The sequence below is a fragment of the Aedes aegypti genome, chromosome 2 (genome assembly GCF_002204515.2).
Source record: "Aedes aegypti strain LVP_AGWG chromosome 2, AaegL5.0 Primary Assembly, whole genome shotgun sequence".
In the NCBI taxonomy this organism is placed as follows: Eukaryota; Metazoa; Arthropoda; class Insecta; order Diptera; family Culicidae; genus Aedes; species Aedes aegypti.
In genome coordinates this window covers 25,789,542-25,805,612 of record NC_035108.1, presented here as the reverse complement: position 1 = coordinate 25,805,612, position 16,071 = coordinate 25,789,542, and the positions used below count along the sequence as shown (strand labels likewise).

At 36.0% G+C, this 16,071-nt stretch overlaps 1 protein-coding gene across 4 annotated transcripts in view; it reads left to right on the top strand.

The window, feature by feature from the left end:
* The window catches only part of LOC110675397, a 194,015-nt gene that overhangs the window by 128,145 nt on the left and 49,799 nt on the right, over window positions 1-16,071 (top strand). Inside the window, exon 1 of one of the 4 annotated variants that reach the window (XM_021840318.1) lies at window positions 15,083-15,260. The exons of the other annotated variants lie outside the window; for them this stretch is intronic. The gene's annotated coding sequence lies outside the window, so the exon portion shown is untranslated. Of the gene's footprint in view, window positions 1-15,082; window positions 15,261-16,071 lie in introns of those variants that run through there. 4 annotated transcript variants of the gene reach the window in all.

Sequence of the window (16,071 nt, the reverse complement as noted above, 5' to 3'; positions counted from 1 at the left end):
AAAAAATCAACTAATTCTTCTAATATTTTCAAAATTGAATTGTCAGAATTTTCATTATCATTGATCTTATCAGTTTGTTTAAATTGTTCATCAAAAGAAGTATTATTTTTTTTAAAACCAGGAATATTTTTTTGCTGACTACAATTTTTAAGTACAGGAAAATTTGTGTTATAAGAAGATGATGGTTGAGGTTCAAAACTAAATGAATTAGTTTTTGATGAATTATTATGTGTTCTTTTTCTTTTAATGGGAGGATTGTAAGTGAAATTCTGTTGTTTCCCAAAATCATTATCATCATTATCTGGTAAAATTTCATAAGTATTTGGAGAATTTATATTGTCTGATGATTTCATAATATCTGCATATGATAAGAGATTTTTGTTTTTAATTTTTTGATTTAATTTGGATTGGTTTTCAATATAAACTGTACATTGTTCAAAAGAAATATGTTTTTTTTCTACAATGAATGCAAACACCACAATTTTCCTTACAATCTGAGGTCGGATGCCCATCTCCGCATTTAGAACATTTTAATTTGTTTGAACAAAAACTAGCAGTATGACCAAATAGGAGACAACGCTCACAGTGCATTATCTTTGGATAGTAAAGCCTAACATGAAAAATAACATTATCAATCTTTACATAATCTGGTAACACAGAACCAGAAAATGTAATTTTTATGCAATTTGAATAAACATATTTAGATTCACTACCATTAAAAAATAATTTGGATAATCGATTGCATTCCAAAATCTGAACTGGTGCAATGGATTTATTTCTGAAAATACCTAAACCGTGATTTTTAATGTCATCACAATTTAAATCTTCATCGTATATAACTCCATTGATTGCACAAGAATCACATGGAGCATATACACGATATGAATTTACAAACAATTTAGATTCTAAGAGGGCATAAGCATCCTCTCTAGATCCAAAAACAACTCTTAATTTATCTAAAGAAATTTTTTTGATTTCTTTCACAGATTTATATATTTTATAAACCTCTGAAGAAATCAATAAAACATTAATGGGTCTTTCTTTTTTACGAAAGTAAACAACAAATGGACCCGAGAAAGTAGAAGGATAAATTTTTATCCGAAAAGGTTTTGAAGGAGGAGACTCTTTAGAATGAGAATTATCATTCGAATCTCCTTCCCCTCCGTCTGTTTCCATAATATAAACTAAATGTAAACAGTAATGAACAGAATAGAATAAGAAATAACGTAAGGAACAAAACATATACAAACGATACTTAGATTTTTAAAGACGGTCCTCCGATGAAGCATCCAGAAATTCCAGCAGCGATTTTTAAAGAAATTCTTAAAGGATGAGTCAATCTCCAGTGATTTCCACTTCCAAATTCAGAAATTTTTTTCATGGACTATGCCAGTTCTTCCAAAGATTTTTTTTTTCAGTCCACAGATTTCTTCAATTTTAACATAAGGACATTCTTATAGGAGATATCTATTCAAAGAAAACCCACAAAAAATAATTACAAAGTTCTCGAAGAAATTAGTTTAAGGGTTTTCCTGGAAACCCTACAAAAGATTTTCCAATTGTTCCCACGTAGATTTTCAAGTCAGAATTGTTATGAACTTTTCCAGTAATGCCTCATATAGCGCCCTCAAATTTTAAATAAAAAATTGGCACTACATTTCATACTGTAATTACTCCTTAAAACATTTCTCAAGTAAAATCTCCATAATTCATCTAGAAATTTTTTTAAGGTTTAACACGAGCAAATACTACTGCAACTATTCCAGTTATTTTTTGGACTATTCGTTTTCAATATCCGGTAGAATATTATTCAGGCATTCGATTTATTGTTTTTTCAGTAGTAATCTGTGCAGATTTGTGTAGAAAATTTTCCTATACTTCCTTTTGGATCCAGAGGTTCTTTCAGACAGAGATCCTTGCAGGAGTTCATCACGGATTTTTATAGAAGATTTCAGGATTTCCTCTAGTAGCACTGCCTGGGATTTTAATGAATTCCTTCAATAACACAGCGCAACAAAAATGACATTTTTGCGTGTCTCAAGGATCAAACTATGTGTCTCTGGTCTGTAGTCTAGTCTTCCAGCATGTCAGGATTTTTAGCTACAGGACACCAAAGTTCGATAAACACTGGTTTAATTGATGTTTACATGAAATTTAGAGTATGATTTATCAAAATTTTTCGTGATCTAATCCATTAGGCATGCAAAATAGGCCTATAACTTTCATTTCAGGTATAATTTGGTTGAAATTGCACGGTTAAATTTTGATGAAATCGATTTATTCAACATACTAACAGTCTCCTTACAAAACTCTTCATTTTTCTTATATGGCAATATACAATACTTTTTTAAACCATCAAAAAATAACTTTTGAGCATCAAAAATATGATGAACTTTGTTGATAAGTATTGTTATTCACATGAAGTATAAGTTCTGAAACCAATAAGGCAAAAAAAAATTGCCATACAAGCTGGCAATCTAGCATGCAAGTTGTCTGAAATAGTCAAATTTAGTTTTTTCAACATCCAATATTTTGAAACCTAGACGTTATATGATGTTTCTGAAAACGGCAATGGATTCAGCAACCCTTAATTATGTAAATAGCGATATTATGGTGCTTGAGACAAAACCGTGTTCCGCGGTGTAAAAAAAAGGCTTTGACAATTCCCTGGTGACAACCCTGAAAGAATTCCAGAACAAATTGGTTGAGGATTTCTTTGTGAAATTTCCAAACGAATACCTGAAAGAATCTTAGGAGAAATTTCTGAAGGTATTCATAAAACAATATAGTTGAAATCCTCAAGAATTCTGGAAAAATAACTGGTTGATGGCCTTAACGATTGTTAAAAGAAATCTTAAGAAACCGATGGAAGGATAATTGGATGAATTTTCTTAAACAATTTGTAGAATAACATCTGGATAAAATTCCAGGTATTTATTTTTGAAATTATTCTTCGAAAAACGACGAAACAAGAGAAGAAAAGAAGGAAGCCATCTTTTCGTTGCCAGTGACAATATAAATTCGCTGCTATAGATCTCGTGAGAGCACACTCTCGCAGTATGGACGGGTAGGATATTATCGCACGTCTCTTTTCGCCGGAAAATCGGCTTGAGTGATAGGCTTATGATTATCGCCGTGACCGATAATTTCATTTCCTTATTATGATGCTCCAAATAGGGGAACTTACGTATTCTCGGCAGCTTAAGCCGATGCCGTGCTTCTTTTGTAATTTTCTCGGACATAAGCAGACAAATTCCGTGTTTGTCTATTTATATTTATGCGTTGCTCAATCCTCTATCGATTCACACCTACAGACTTGTCAAAATGCTTTTGGAAACGTTTTAAGAACGCTGCGAACATCCCTTGTCATTGTGACTATTGTCGGCAGCCTCAATCTCTTCGGCAACTTTCCCATAACAACTGCTGGTGAATCTCTTCGGCAGCTCCAAATCAGTCGCATTTTGTGGCGTGCTCATTTGAATTGATGACATCTCCGGCGATATCGTTTGTTTAGTCTCGGAAATCTCGCCAGCGGGAAGCGGGCAGAACAAAGAATCATCTGAATGTTTCAACTGATGTGTTTTGATAGAAACATACTGTATATTTGGCGTTTGAAATTTGGTTGCCGATAATAGTCGAAAGGTGCCGAAGCCGTAAGTCTCCCTATGTGCATGAAAATAAACTTAAATTTACAACATTTTTAGCTGTGTAATACGTCGTCTAGAATATAATGAGCCATACATTATGAATGAATCCGTGCAGACTGCAACTGTGAGTCTACAGAGTTAAAATTTCTACCGACCACTTTGACTAATTTTTTTCTTTGCCTACGTTTCGGTCCGGGAGTAGACCTTCTGCAGGGCCTAAAATTGTTTATTGTTTATCTCTCTCGTTACTTATATTTTGAATAAGACTCTTGATGGCCGTATAATAAACTTAAATGTAAAAAATTAAGAGAAACCTCATTTTCAAAAGAATCAAAAGATGTAACAATCTCTTATGAAGGTTTGAACAAGTGTAATACAAGCAATGGTAACAAAAAGCTGCCAATGACTAAAGGAAGGCAACATACCCAATTGAAATATAAGCGATTTCATGTCAATAGTAATGAATTCGTTAAAACTCGAAAGAATAGCCTATGTTGAAAAGAAGGAAAAATGTATGATGAAATTATTAAACATCAACCTTAGCACAAAGTTGATAACCCAAAACGAACCAGCCATTTGCTAAGAGCCTCAAAACCATGTGCGGAATTCAAAGACTTGTCCTATATTTACAAGTCGCTTTTATCTTTTTCTTGGTGACAAACATAACGTCCGGAACCATCATACAAATCTACAAACTAAAAAGCTGATCAGTCATTGGGTCGCACTAATAAAGCGTACTCATCAGCATTGTATCAATTTAATTAATTTTTAGTTCGTAATTCGGCCAAACGGCATTCGGTCAAATGACCCTTTCGGCCAAATGGCGTTCGGATAAACGACATTCGACCAAACGGCATTCGACCAAATGTCCAAACACCGCTAAAAATATATCAATTTATCGATAAGATGATATTTTACTATATCAAATTCTTCGCCTTTTTATTATTATATTTTAATTTTCGAAATACTTTAGTTAAAATACACTGTTGATGAAGATTGGATTAGGGTAGATGTACCAGTTATGAACGTAGTGGTTCCTTATTTCGCCACACGTGATTTTTTGAATGTCTTCACATTTTGAAAGTTTTTGTGTGTCGCAGTAGAAAGATTTAAGATATATCTTGATGTTAAAACAATCGAAAAGATTAAAAATGTAAAACTGTCTAAATTTCACATTTAGCCAAAAAGAGAACCACTATTGCTATAACTGGTACACTTTCCCTATATTGAGAACTTAAAGTACACAGATTGGATTTAGTAAGTTTAGCATCCTGAAGTCGCCCGTGATGACGCATTATCCCTTACTTTACGTAAATGAGTCGGTGTATCTACGTATCTCTCGACATTTAGCTAGCTTCAGCACCTCTGATTACGGACGTAAAAAGAACTTACTTCCAAACAAGTTGTGAACCCTGTCCACGTTTCAACCCCCGCTCAGCTTCCTAATTGCGAAATTCCAATTCATCATCTCGGCGTACGCCACTCCTTGCGTTGCATCGTTGTTCCACATACAGAGAAGTGACACCACATCCAGCTGGGGTGGCTTTAGCGTGTAGCGTGTTGTTTAGGAGGAATTAGATTCGGAATATTTACATCACTCAATTTCGCCTAGCTGCTTTGCTGGCAGCGGATGGCAACTAACTAGACTGACTCAACTGGTGTGTGCTGTCTAGCGGAGTTTGGGGCAAGTTTGCCACATTGAGCAATTTGTTTATCAACTTTGTCAAAAGTTTATTCAACTCACTAATTTAGTCTCATGATGTTAGCTTCTCGTCTTCTCATAAGGATTGTGCCATTTCAAATGAAATGAAATTGTAAAAGTTGTGCCCATAATTTCTAGGTAACTCTAAAAAACAACTAAACATTTTTTCGATAGTATCACAAAAATGAATGACTAATCAATTGAAACGAAGATATTTTTATCCTTATTCCATACAAAATATATCATTTGATTTCTTCAATGAAATTGGCAACAGATAATTTTTGCTGATTCAGTAGAAATTTTCTTATGACTATGTAGTATTGTGTGAGAATTGTTCTTAGAATTCCCTCAGAACTTTATTTGAAGATCCTTTTTTTTTCTTTTAATCTGGGTTCTATGGATCCTGATTTGAATTTTTTTAAGAATTCATCTAGGAAATTACACCCAGGATTATGTGGAAATTGTGTAATAGATTCATCGATTAGGATTCTGAGAAATTCTGCTAATGATTCTTGTAAACATATGGACTGGTCTACTTCCACTATGGCACACTGGCCCCAAATTTCTCTATCTCCTTCTATGTGTATCGTTAGGAATCTCTCCCATACAAGCGCGCTCAGAATGAACCGGATTCGATGTGCGGGGGTGGCCTACTGACTGACGACTGGGGACGACCGTGGAGAGCGCGAGCCAGAGTAAAGTGAGACATGCTGGCGGTTCCTCCCGTTGCTGCTGCTCTTGTTACTGCTAAATAGCTCTGCAAAAGCAGCTGGCGACATTGCGGTGCGCACTCTTCCACCGACCCCCCCTCTATAGTGACTGGGCCATCTATCTAGCTATCTATGCTCTGCGTTGCGTTGGTTTGCCCTTCGCTGCGAAGGGCTGTAGCGGAATCGAAAGGGACGTAAGTGCGCGCGCGGGTGGGAATATTTCGCCCACTAAGCGTGTCATTTCCTACGAATGTTCGGCGCGATACCAAGAAAACGATTTACTTGGGGCTTTGACTGCGGTGTTCGTCGCCGTTGTTGTCTTTCGCTGCTTTCGATGGCGTTTTGTTGTTGCGCTCCGACTGTAACGTGATCGGTTGATTGCTTATAGATTTTTTTTCTGCTTCATTCGATGTTTCTACTTACTTCGTTTTTGATTTGCATGCTCGCTTCAGAAGTGTCGTTAGGTGTTGTGAGGGGATGCACAGGTTAACTCGGATTCAAAAAACAATATTTGTGTAATCAAAAATTCCTTTCCATCCTTGACGAACGTAAGGATGGGGCCGGTGCCGTGTTATATTCATTTGTTTGAATACTTGCTAAACATTGGGGTTGCAATTCCACCGCACAATGCTCGCCAAGTCGTTCTGTACTTGCTACCGAATCCTTTTTTATAGAGTTGCTGTCCGGCATTCTTGCAACATGCCATACCCATCGTAAGCTTCCAACTTTAACCACGTCTGCGTTCGAAAACATCAAGAGTCCTCCTCGAGCATTGTCCTTGGCTCTAGCATCACATGACTACCTGAGCGTTTTGTACATGGTTCGTTTGGTGTGGGGACGAATCTTTTTTGGCCGCAAGTTTTTCTGGAGCACATCATACTAAGCACGATTTCCACAGATGATGCATTTTCGTATTTTATAGCTAACGTTATCATCAGCTGTCAATATTCCCGTCTATCGTATCAGGCGGGCGTACAGATCTGCTACCTTTTCACATGTTCGATCAATAATGTATATATCATCCGTGAAGTTATCAAATTGACTGGATTCACTATATTTTTTAAAGATTTGCGTACAGTAAAGTGGTCTCTTATCGATCGTTCGTCAACGAAGCCGGCTTGATAACTTGTTTATTACAGGATGAACAAAAATGTTTCATTATAACATTTTGTATACAGCATTTAGAATGGTGATCGCTCAAAAGTTCTTACAAACCAATTTTCATGTTCATAGGGCATGTTACCCCACTCCTTTGGTAGCTGTTCTGTTTCCTAGATTGTGCATAACTGCCGATACAGATGAAAGATCAGCATGTACGATAGTGGCGTAGCTAGGGTTTTTGGGACCCGGAATGGAGTTCGATTTAGGGGCCCTCAAAATTAAGAAGATTGCCGACTAAATGTAAGGCACTTTTGTGAAATCGACTGTTGAAATAAACGATGATTAAATAGCTTTAGTAGAATTATGAATTAAGTGATAGAACCTATATATAACGGTGCTCCAATTACCGTTATTATCAAATAAAATATACCATTCTAACGGCAGTCAGCAGTTGATTCCTGACGTTGTTCTGCACCTCTGGGCCGATTTTGAAAAAAATCCTTAGTCAGAATTTTGAGTTACGCCCTTTTCAAGTTTATATGATAGAAATCACACGAAATAAGCCACTTTAACTTGTTTAAACAAAGAGATTATAATAAAATTTTGTAGTTTTTATTTTTTATATGGTTTAAGATATTGAAAAATACATTCTAAAAATTTTCTCGACCGACCTTTGAGAAGGGCCAATGCTATGTTTAGTTATTATTAATAAGCCAATACACGAAAAATTATATCTACCAAATTAACGCCTGGTATGATTTTAAGAAATTGCCCAAAGCATTCAAATTTGTATGAAAAATTCTTGGACAGAATATGCAGATACGCCCTTTTGAAATGTATGGAAAGAATATGGAATATGGAATATGGTGGATTCTGCTTCATCTATAATCAACGGTTTGCTAGGTGCATACATAATCATTACATTTTTGCGGTTGTTCTTATTTCATTCAAGTTAGCAAGTTGCATAGAAGGAATGATTCAAATATAATGTAACGCAGAATTTTCCAATTTGAGACCCCGTTTCCTCCCCCACGTTACAGCTTTTGTATGGAAAATGTATAAACCGTAACACTACCGAACCCCATCGTTACGTAATATTTGAAAGATTTCAAATTTATACGTACATATTTTGTCTATACTGACATTGAAAAAGGACCACAGTATAATTGAAATATACACATTTCAATATAGCTGAACAATGACTGTATCAAAGTTGACCGAAACACTCGAACATCACTTATCTGTATCTATATTATACATCTGTTTTCTATTCCATTTTATTTAATTCTTTTCTATTCTAACCTGTTCTATTCTATTCAATTATACTCTACTTAAATTTATTCTACTATGATCCACCCTACTTGTTCTTATACATATTTTTCCAAATGGACACTGTATTATTTAACTACTGCGCGCAAAAGATTTGAACGGTACACTTTCGATATATGTACGGCTTTTTAGCTCTCCCAGCTCTGTAAAAAATGCTATGCACAGATTCTGACTCCTAATGCGTGCTTCTCATATGATCCACAAAAATGAAGATTTTAATTATTATTTCACAGTAAGTCCAAATAAAGGTTTCAACTTATAGATGATAGTTTTAATGTATTTTAAGGAACTGAAGCATTTTGTATTAAATGCTTTTCATTTGAGCTGGATCCTTGTTTTAAAGGTTATTTGAACAAGTTTGTCGAGACAAAATCTTCGAAATATCATATCACCAAGTTTCATGTAAAAGACTTCTGCAATGCGGCTGGTCGAGGACAGAAATGACATAATGAGCTGGCGTCGGAGTCTGTGCATAGCGCTGTTTCACAGACCTGTCAACGCTATAAAGTCGAACAAACATCGAAAGTGTACCATTCAATTCTTTTGCGTGCAGTTGTTGATTACATCATTGTATAAGAACAAGTAAGGTGGATCAGAATAGAATAAATTTAAGTAGAGTAGAGTTGAATGGAATATAACAGATTAGAATAGAAAAGAATTAAATAGAATTGAATAAAATATAGAATTATGTAGTTACAGATATGTTATGTTCGAATGTTGCGATCAACTTTGATGTGTATATATTTCAATTAAACTTTGGCCCTTTTAAAATGTCAATCTAGACAAAATGTGTACGTGTAAATTTTATGCAACTTGCTAAATTTAATGAAATAAGAACAACCGCAAAGGTGTAATGATTATGTATGCAACTAACCGTTGATTATAGATGCTACGGAATTCACTATGCAATATTCTTTCCATACACTTCAAAAGGGCGTATCTGCATATCCTGTCCAAGAATTATCCATTCATATTTGAATGCATTGGACAATTTCCTAAAATCACTATCGGGCGTTAGATTGTTAGATATAATTGTTCGTGTATTGATTGATAAATAATAACTAAACATAGCATTGGCCCTTTTTGAATATCGGTCTAGATTCTGTATCTAGGAAAATGTGTTTTTCAATATAAAAAACCAGATTAAAAATCAAAACTACATTTTTTGTATAATCTCTTTGTTTAAACAAGTTAAAGTGGCATATTTCGTGTGATTTCTATCATATAAACTTCAAAAGGGCGTAACTCAAAATTCTGACTAAGGATTTTTTTCAAAATCGGCCCAGAGGTGCAGAACAACGTCAGGAATCAACTGCTGACTGCCGTTTGAATGGTATATTTTATTTGATAATAACGGTAATTGGAGCACCGTGCCTATGTTACTATGTTGTTGTAGTCTTTTAATGGCAAAAGTGTCAAATAATTAGCCTACAGTTTTTTTTTCCTTAAGTCTCGTTCAGAAATACATTAGTTTACTGAAAATTATCGAGAAAATTCCAATGAATTGCTATGGAAGTGGAAATATGAGCGGCGAAGTAACTCTGGAAAGCAATAATTTATATACAACTTCAATCGGGCATTTCAGGAAAATTTGGACATTTCCTAAATTTAGTGTTTTTGAGTCAGGATTGATTTTGAAGGAAATACCTTAGGGAAACAATAAATTTGACCAAAGTTTGCTTCAAATTCAGGAGTTCATTCTGTGATTTTCACGAACTTACTGAGGATTACGTTTAAATACCTCCAACAATTCAATGTAGAAATTTTCTAAGGATAACCATAGAAGTTACCCTAGAGATCATGAATTTCTTTAAAGATTCTTTCAGATTTTTTCAAGAACGTCATAAGCACTCCAGGAATGTATCCAATGATTTCAACATCGTTTTCTCAAAACTTTCACCTAGATTCCCGTTTACAACACCATCAAGGTTTCAATTAATATTTCCCCAAGGTTATTTTTTGGTTTTCAAGGATATTCAATTATCGTTCAGGATTTTTATTCACATTTCAACCAGAGAATTCCTTAAGGGGTTTGTTCAGAAATGCATCTAAGATTCCTTTAGGAATGATCCTTCTTCTTCTACTTTCTGGCGTTACGTTCCCACTGGTACAGAGCCTGCTTCTCAGCTTAGTGTTCTTATGAGCACTTCCACAGTTATTAACTGAGAGCTTACTATGCCAATGACCATTTTTGCATGTGTATATCGTGTGGCAGGTACGAAGATACTCTATGCCCTGGGAAGTCGAGAAAAATTTCCAACCCGAAAAGATCCTCGACCGGTGGGATTCGAACCCACGACCCTCAGCTTGGTCTTGCTGAATAGCTGCGCGTTTACCGCTACGGCTATGTGGGCCCCAAAGGAATTATCCTAGAAGTTCTTAGAAAAATTTCCCAATGATGTCTTCAGAGAATTTTCACAGTCATTTTCCTAGGAATATCTCCAGAAAAAGGCCAAGGATTTTTTTTAAATAGATTTTAAGCTTTTTTTTCCAAAAATCCGGGAGATATTTCAGAAGGAAATCCAAAAATAACAACTGATGAAACTTGATTAAGTTTTAAAGTAACCCTTGATGAACTCTCATAAAGTTCTCTGGAAAAACTCCTTAGCTCTCGAGGATGTCTTTGAGGATTATATAAATTTATAAATTGCTTAGATGATTAAAATAACTAGAACATTTACTGTAGTATCAGCTGGGGTGCAATCTCAGATGTGCTTTCGAAAAAATCATGAAGATTTTACTTGAAAAAATACACGAGAAATTGTTTGGAAGAACTGCAGGAGTAGTTTTGCATGAAATGTTGGAGAAATTTTTAGAAAAATTTCTGAAAGAGCCTTATAAGGAACCCCAGGACATATTTAAAGATGAATTCTTGGAAAATTTATAAATATATTTCCTCGGATAACCTCTGAAGGATTCTTTGGAGCAATTCCTAGGGTAAATGGATGACTACTTGAAGGAATCCAGGTTAAAATTCCTGAAAAGATAACTGAAGAAACTGGCGTAGATCTCTCTTGAAGAAATCCCCGAATGAATTTCTTTGAGATATATAGAATGATTTTTTTTGTTCAAAGAACTCATGTAGGAAACTTTGCTAGATCTCCTATAGTTACAACTGGGAAAATCAAAATAGTCAAAAAAAACGTTGTTGTCCTGGAGCCAATTACGAAGGAATTTCTCTAACCATCCTTTGTAACAACGTTGGATATTGTTTTAGGAGTCTTGGTCATGGAAATAATAGAGAAATTTCTGAAAAAGATCCCGAAAGTATACGTCAAGAGAATTTTGTAGAAATTACTAGAAAAAATCCAGAAGTTTTCCCTCGAGGAATCTGAAAAGCAATTATTGGAGATCCTATTTTGATGGTTAGGATTCTACTACATGACACAGAAAGCGAACAATTCTGGGCCGATGCTATGGAATGCGATGTACGATAACGTATTGTGGCTGTTTCTTCCGACAGGTGTTAAGATTGACGACGACATCACCCTAGTGGTCTATGGCGAATCGATGGAGGAAGTTGAGTTTACAGCACCGCACTCTGTCTCCATCGTTGGGGAATGGATGAGATCTAGGAAACTAGCTCTGGCCCTCCACATAACTGAGATAATGGTGATCAACAACCGCAAGTCCGAGCAACGGGTGCTTATCTGGTTAGGTGATTGCACTGTAGAGTCCAAGCTAGCCACGCAGATTTCTTCCTTGTAGAAAAGACCTTCATTACCTGCCCAAGTAACATTAGTAACTGAATAACATTTTATTCATAAGGCTTCAGAGTGGTTTGTACAACTCTTATTCTGCCAAAATGTTTGTTGGTGTGCTCTCAGTACCATTCAGATGTTTGTCGAAGTGCCATTTCCACCTTTCGATCACCTGAAATTCGTCCTTTAAGATCTGGGCTAAGATGTTCTGGGTGCAATTTTATCATCACCAGATACTGATCATTGAAGGTCATGGGTTCGATTCCCAGCCCCTCCACAAAAAACCCGTCCAGGCACCAGAAGACGCCTCACGGAGGACCGTGCTTTGGGGAGCACATCCATCCTCCGTCAGTATCAGATGGTGACTGAGACAAACTCTCGCGAAACATTACTAAATGACCTATGTACAAATGAGAGATTCTCTCCTCTCTCGTTCTCTTTCGATTATAACAGTGGAACGCTAAAGATTTTGGGAAGTTTTTCACTATAGATCGAAAGTCAATTTCCTTGACTAGCGTTTCACACAAAAAACGCAACAGAAGAGATTAATGTGACTCAGTTATTAATGAAAGAGAAAGTAAACAAAGAGAGCCTCTCAATGTTAGATAGGTCCTTTAGTAATGTTTCGCGAGAACTGACCCTCTTCGCAGGCAGCTAGCCTCACTAACAGCAGAGCTCTCCCCTACCTGCTCGGTGTGAGAGTAAAAGAGTAGGAGAGAGTGAAAGTAAGATGTAAATATAGATAAGTTGAAAATAGATCTGTATCGGTAAAGAAGAAGCTACAGATCAACTGATTCCGGCACAGTAGTGGCCACGAGCACAGAGTGCCTTAAAAAAAAAAGGAGAAAACCTGCAACTAGACCCCTGAGCAGAAAAAAAAAAAAAAAAAAAAAAAGATACTGATCATATTCGATATTAGCGACACTATAGGTCCTGACGTCGATAATCTCGGAGAAGTGCCGTCCATCAATCAGAACGTGGTCGATTTGTGATTATGTTTGCTGTGGTGATTTCCAGGTGCGCCGACACGGGAAGGGCAGACAATTAATCGTTACATAAAAAAATATAAAATTTCCATAAAAAATGCAAAATTTGCCAGTAAAGAAACAAGGGTAAAATCAAGAGAAAAGTTAAACATTTACATAAAAAAATAAAGAAGTGCATAGAAAAAACAAAATTTTCCATAAATAAAAAAAAATTTGAACAATAAATAGATTCAAAAATGCAGTAGAATCGACAATAATGTCACTGAAAAATATCGAATTTCACATTTAAAAACCTCAAAATGTCCCTAAATTATCAATAAATAAATAATAACTCGCCCACAATAAATCAAAAATTTCCATTCAAAAAATCAAAAAGAGCAATAGCAGTAAATGCAAAGTTGCAATAAACAAACCCAATTGAGCAATTCAAAATGACAATCAATACATGAAAATGTTGTAGAAAATTCCAATATTTAAGTAAAACTTACCATAAAAATAACGTAATTTCCCAATAATGAGTGATAATGTGTGTAATGGACTTCATAAATTTTCAGTCAAACTGAAGCATTGTTTTTACAATTGAAGCTAATTAGTCATCGTATGTAGATGTAGTAATTGCATTTTAGAGTTCGATAATTAATTACGTAAGAATTTAAGGGAGGGAGAGCGGGTAGATTGGCCGGGTTTGAAAAAAATTTCTTGCCATATAGAAAAAAATATTGTTTCATACAAAAAATCATACATGAAGGAGAGGCGAGGTTTCGAAAAATCACAAAAAATTTTTTTTTAATACACCCCATCGTAAGGCGCTACAATTTTAATTATTTCGGCAAAGTTGAAATGAAATTGCTCTTTTTGATTTTTTGAATGGAAATTTTTGATTTATTGTGGACGAATTATTATTTATTTATTGCAAATTTTGGCTTTTTTGTGGAAAATTTATAATTATTTCTTGCTTTTTGTGATGAAAATAGGGACATTTTGAGGTTTTTAAATTTAAAATTCGATATTTTTTAGTGAGATTATTGTCGATTCTACTGCACTTTTGAATCTATTTATTGCTAATTTTTTTTTTTATTTATGGAAAATTTTGGTTTTTCTATGCACTTCTTTATTTTTTTATGTAAATTTTTAACTTTTCTGTTGATTTTACCCTTGTTTTTTTACTGGCAAATTTTGCATTTTTTATGGAAATTTTATATTTTTTTATGGGACGTTAATATTTTAGCCTACGGGAAGCTGTGCTGGAATAAGTGCTACAAGTGGTATCAGTCGTTGGCTGTTTCTTTCGTTAGCCGGTGGACGCTGAACTTTCCAACAGTCGGTCTGAACTCCTCCTCTTGACCAATCCGCGCGTTTCGAGCTTCTCTGGTGTTTTTGAAGTCGTAGCTTGGGCAGCTGTCGATTTAGCTCTCGAGCTGCGCGTAAAAGGCATCATCGAAAGCTATATCAAATTTGTACCCCAGTTGATTAACCCCTCGCTACATCACTGCAACCGACCTACTCACATTCACAGCCGAGTGGAGAACACCTCGCATATTTGGGGGTAGTCCCCATAAACATATGCAACCGGTAGCGACGCAAGAGTTGATGGGAGGGGCTTGGAGAAGGACGATTGACTGCCTGCTACCAGCGAGTGAGTGAAAATCAGCAGGAAAGCAAAATTGTGTAAAATTTGCGCTCAGCATTCACACACATGTGCGATACCTCCTCGCACTTAATTCCTACAAATTTGTTGGTATTTTTTCGTTTCGTTCGTTTGTTCGCATACTCGACCAGAGCGTAGAGAACTTCTATTTGTGCAAATGCTTGAACGGCGACGGCGACGACGACGACAACAACACCAGCAAAACGGCACTCGATCGCGCGCTGCTAACGCTAATGTAAGCATGATGCCGTCATTCTAGTTTCGTGCCAGCCGTCTGCCGTTTTGGACGAGTTTTAGAGAGCGTTCCGTTGCGCGGTTCGGTTGCGCGCCTGCCCTAAGGATAGGACTCTTGTGGGGCGAGCTAGTTTCCTAACGACTTGGAGTGCCATCGAGCAGCAGAGAACAGAGCATTTCAAACCCTGTGGTTCGCTAGTAGGTATGTGCGCAAATGAGCCCATTGGAATTTGAACTGCCCTTTGGCCCCCACAAACCGTTCTACACAGCAGCGAACGACGACGCGGCTCGTGATTAGTGGGACGGAAAAGTGACTCGCACTCGATTAGCATGTAAATACGCAGTGTGTGTATGTTATAATTATCATCGGGCGTTTGTTGTTTTTTTTTCTTTCATTCGCCTCGTCCGTCAATCCACATCATCATCATCAGTGCTATCAAGCCGCGCGCGCATTGATTTGTCGATTTGTCCGGTAGTTGGTATGGGAGGAAGACCCAATGTGTGTAAAAAGCCACTAAACTCTCTTGAATGAATGTGCAGCCGCGCATCGGCGGAACACGGTGTGTCTGGAAGCCGCTATCAACGAAAGAAATAATGATCAACAATTCTGCACCCATTATTTGAAAAAAAAAATATGGTATCCTAGTATCTTCTCCGTGAGTTTGAAAATGTTTCATCGAGGTAATAAAAATTACAGTGATTTGAAGATGTAGTGCAATTTTAAAGGCATACATTTTTGTTTAAAAAAACTTGTTCACTGCACTATTCAAAAACAAATCAAATGACTATCAGGTTCAGTTCAAAAGATGTGAAATCTGTTTAGTTATCTAGATTTGTGTTCTTGTAATTTTAGAAATGACTTCAATTTATCTTCACTTTAAGAGGTTTTCAACATTATTTGTTGGTGAATTAAGAACTGTTCAATTTATAGAATCTTTTTTATTTATAAATGAAATCCTTATCGGTTTTCTGGACTTCGTTTAACTACTATTCTACTATGTTATGAAAATATA